Source organism: Elephas maximus, chromosome 20 (assembly GCF_024166365.1).
Source record: "Elephas maximus indicus isolate mEleMax1 chromosome 20, mEleMax1 primary haplotype, whole genome shotgun sequence".
NCBI lineage: Eukaryota > Metazoa > Chordata > Mammalia > Proboscidea > Elephantidae > Elephas > Elephas maximus.
Genome location: NC_064838.1, coordinates 75762863 through 75767889, shown reverse-complemented (window position 1 = coordinate 75767889; position 5027 = coordinate 75762863). Strand labels below are relative to the sequence as shown.

General features: G+C 38.4%; 1 pseudogene; it reads right to left on the bottom strand.

Moving 5' to 3' along the window:
• Nucleotides 1-3466: 3466 nt before the first annotated feature.
• On the bottom strand, nucleotides 3467-4384 carry LOC126063943 (olfactory receptor 4A47-like; annotated as a pseudogene).
• Between the last annotated feature and the right edge of the window lie 643 nt (nucleotides 4385-5027).

Here is a 5027-nt window from a genome sequence, read left to right as displayed (position 1 = left end):
AAATCAAACACCTATGCTCATCTAAAGACTTCTCCAAAAGAGTAAAAAGACCACCTACAGATTGAGAAAGAATTTTCAGCTATGACATCTCCAACCAGCGCCTGATCTCTAAAATCTACATGATTCTGTCAAAACCAACCACAAAAAGACAAACAACCCAATCAAGAAGTGGGCAAAGGATATGAACACACATTTCACTAAAGAAGATATTCAGGCAGCCAACAGATACATGAGAAAATGCTCTCGATCATTAGCCATTAGAGAAATGCAAATTAAAACTACGATGAGATTCCCAGCAAGGCTGGCATTGATCCAAAAAACACAAAATAATAAATGTTGGAGAGGCTGCGGAGAGATTGGAACTCTCATACACTGCTGGTGGGAATATAAAATGGTACAACCACTTTGGAAATCTATCTGGCGTTATCTTGAACAGTTAGAAATAGAACTACCATACAACCCAGAAATCCCACTCCTCGGAATATACCCTAAAGATACAAGAGCCTTCACACAAACAGATATATGCACACCCATGTTTATTGCAGCTCTGTTTACAATAGCAAAAAGTTGGAAGCAACCAAGGTGTCCATCAACGATGAATGGGTAAATAAATTGTGGTATATTCACACAATGGAATACTACGCATGGATAAAGAACAGTGACGAATCTGTGAAACATTTCATAACATGGAGGAACCTGGAAGGCATTATGCTGAGTGAAATTAGTCAGAGGCAAAAGGACAAATATTGTATAAGACCACTATTATAAGATCTTGAGAAATAGTAAACCTGAGAAGAACACATACTTTTGTGGTTAGGAGGCGGGGAGGGAGGGAGGGTGGGAGAGGGTTTTTTTTATTGATTAGTCAGTAGATAAGAACTGCTTTTTTTTTTTAGGTGAAGGGAAAGACAACACTCAATACATGGAAGGTCAGCTCAGTTGGACTGGACCAAAAGCAAAGAAGTTTCTGGGATAAAATGAATGCTTCAAAAGGTCAGCGGAGCAAGTGCGGGGGTCTGGGGAACATGGTTTGCGGGGACTTCTAAGTCAATTGGCAAAATAATTCTATTATGAAATCATTCTGCATCCCACTTTGAAATGTGGCGTTTGGGGTCTTAAATGCTAATAAGCGGCCATCTAAGATGCATCAATTGGTCTCAACCCACCTGGAGCAAAGGAAAATGAAGAACACCAAGGCCACACGACAACTAAGAGCCCAAGAGACAGAAAGGGCCACATGAACCAGAGACCTACATCATCCTGAGCCCAGAAGAACTAGTTGGTGCCCGGCCACAATCGATGACTGCCCTGACAGGGAGCACAGCAGAGGACCCCTGAGGGTGCAGGAGATCAGTGGGATACAGACCCCAAATTCTCATAAAAAGATCAAACTTAATGGTTTGACTGAGACTTGAGGAATCCCGGCGGCCATGCTCCCCAGACCTTCTGTTGGCACAGGACAGGAACCATCCCCTAAGACAACTCATCAGACATGAAAGGGACTGGTCAGCGGGTGGGAGAGAGATGCTGATGAAGAGTGAGCTAATTATATCAGGTGGACACTTGAGATTGTGTTGGCAACTCTTGTCTGGAGGGGGGATGGGAGGATAGAGAGAGAGGGAAGCCGGCAAAAATGTCAAGAAAGGAGAGACTGGAAGGGCTGACTCAAGAGGGGGAGAGCAAGTGGGAGTAGGGAGTGAGATGTATGTAAACTTATATGTGACAGACTGATTGGATTTGTAAATGTTCACTTGAAGCTTAATAAAAGTTATTAAAAAAAAAAGTTAAAAAAAAAAAAGAAATTGCCTTCAAGTCAATTCTGACTCATAGTGACCCTCTGGGACAGAGTAGAACTGTCCCGTAGAGTTTCCAAGGAGTGCCTGGTAGATTTGAACTGCCGACCTTTTGGTTAGCAGCCATAATACTTAACCACCACAGCACCAGGGTTTCCGAGAAGGAGATGGGGATATTAAAAATAACAAAACTATCATCAGATACTTTAAACTTTCAGGGAAGATGAATAGATCATCTTATAAAAATATAACGCCAAACAAAGCTGCTCCACTTAAGGAAATAAGACCATTTCCCAACAGGGAAAATAAGTATGATTTAGTCATCATCTGCCTGCCTATATGCCTTGTTCATTTTGATTCTTTTTGTGTATTTAGCCTTCTTATGATCAATATGAAAAATAGGTTTCCAGAGTGGCACAAATGGCTACATGATCAAATAATAATAAAAAGGTTGGCAGTTCAATCATAATCAGCGGTGCCTCAGAAAAATCTCCTAGAGATCTATTTCTGAAAGCTGAGCGCCATAAAAAGTCAAAGGAGTGTAATATTACTATGTAACACATGGGGCTTCCATAAGTTGAAATTGTCCCACCTATAACCAGATGATTAATATTAGAGCTCTGAAACCTCTCCTATTCAAATTCAACATATTAAGAAAAAATAATACTTAAAAGTACCTTACTGATACAAAAATAAGAATATATAGTTCAAATGTTAATACGGTCTGTCTCTGTGTGGGGAGGTGTCTTAGTCATCCAGTGCTGCTATAATAGAAATACCACAAGTGGTTGGCTTTACCAAACAGAAGATTTTTCTCTCATAGTCTAGCAAGCTAGAAGTGCAAATTCAGGATGCCAGTGCAAGAGGAAGGCTTTCTCTCTCTGTTGGCTTTGGAGGAAGGTCCTTGTTATCAATCTTCCCCTGGTCTAGGCTCCTCTCAGTGCAGGGACCCTGGGTCCAAAGACATGTTCAGCTCCTGACACTACTTTCTTGGTGTTGTGAGGTCCCCCTGTCTCTCTACTGGCTTCTCTCTTTTATATCTCAAAAGAGTGAGTCAAGAAACAGCCTAATCTTTAAATTGAGTGCTGCCTCATTAATGTAACTGCCTGTAAACCTGTCTCATTAATATCGTAGAGGTGGGATTTATAACACATAGGAAAATCACATTGCATGACAAAATGGTGGACAATCATGCAATACTTGGGATCATGGCATATCCAAGCTGACACACATATTACAGGAACACAATTCCATGACAGAGGGTTGAATCACGTTTTTATGTCTTATTTTATTATTGTGAAATCAGTAATAAGGCCTATTAATTTTAAAAAGGATTAAATTTATTTAAGAAAGAGACATGAGAAAATGTTCCAACAATTAAAATAAATTTATGGTATTAACTGTAGCATAACTCATCACATAGACTATAAATCTATAGTCTCAACACAACAATTTTATACCCCCAAAAAACTAACATATATTTTCCAAGACATGAAAATCTTAAAAACATATTTTGAACAAAACTAATCATTGGAGGAATACTCATAATAAATATTTTTAATCATTTATAAGTTATTAAATGGGAAGAAAATTTTACCACAATTATAATTACACAGGGCATTTCTGAGGGAATGGTTTTTCAACGAAAGTAGGTGATGCATTTGCCTACCAGATCATTTGTGTTTTCTGGTCCAGAGCTTCTTCATGGCAGTTTTCATCTCTGCATTTCTCAGAGTATAGATTAAGGGGTTCAACATAGGAGTGATAACAGTATAAAATACAGTCAAAGATTTATCAATGGGTAAGGTGGAAGGAGGTCTCACATACATAAAAATACAAGGGACAAAGAAGAGGACCACCACAGTGATGTGGGAGCCACAGGTGGATAAGGCTTTGCGCCTCCCTTCCTGACTAAGATTCTTCAGGGAATGTAGAATGACTCCATAGGAGATGAGTAACAGCATAAAAATGACCACTCATATTGCCCCATCATTGGCAACCACAGTGAGACCAATGATATAAGTGTCAGCGCAGGCAAGTTTTAATCAGGGGTACATGTCACAGATGAAGCGGTCAATGACATTGGGACCACAGAAGGGAAGATTGTAAACAAAGAGAAGCTGAACAACAGCATGCACAAAACCTCCAACCCAGGCCACCACCAACAGTAGAACACGTACCCATTGGTTCATGATGGTCGTATAATGCTGGGGTTTGCAGATAGCCACATGACGATCATAAGCCATGACCACCAGAAGTAAAATCTCAGCACCACCAAATAAGTGTCCTATAAAAAGCTGAGTCATGCAAGCTTAGAAAGAAATGGTTTTCTTCTCATAGACTAAGTCTATAATCATATTTGGGGTAACCGTAGTAGAATAAACAGCATCCATAAATGATAAGTAGCCAAGAAAGAAGTACATAGGGGCATCCAGTGTTGGGCTGACTACCACAGTCACAACAATGAGGAGGTTGTCCACCATTGTCACAATGTAGATGAGCAAGAACAAAACAAATAATATTTTCTGACCCTGGAAACTCTCAGTGAGCCCCAAGAGGACAAACTCAGTCACATTGTTCCTTTGTCCCATATGTCCTTCTGTGTATCCTTATTTCAGAGTTCAGAACAAATTTACCTGTAAATATAATTATTATCAGTGGTTTGTTGAAATCTCAAGCTAATTTGTTTATTCATTCAATCAATAGGCATTATGATTTATTATGTTTCAACACTGTCCAAGATCATAGGACTACAAAGTTGATTTATTAAAACATGGTCCCTGACCTCAGTGATTGTATAGACTAATGGAGAGACAAATTAGAAACACACACGGGAAATAGAGAGATTATTAAAAAATGTGACTGTCACTCTAACTTCCATATGGAAGAAAGTAAAATTGTATGTATAGGCAGTACCATAAACAAAAATAAAATAGAAATTCGGTAAAGATTTAATGTTAAAATAAAGTGAAATTTATATTTACTTTCAAGTCAGTAAAATAACTTCTGCATTCTAGGAATGGGTGAACCTTCTTAAGTAATAACTGAAATCCCAATTAGACAGAATGACAATTTCTAAATTTTAAAGGGTTTTTATTGATAAAATAAACACAGTCCATAGACGAAAAAAAATCTTGGGGAAAATATGTATATTTTAGAGAATGCACATAATATTAATATCAAATAGATAAATAATTCTAACTAGTTAACCAGAAAAAGACAACCTAATAGTAA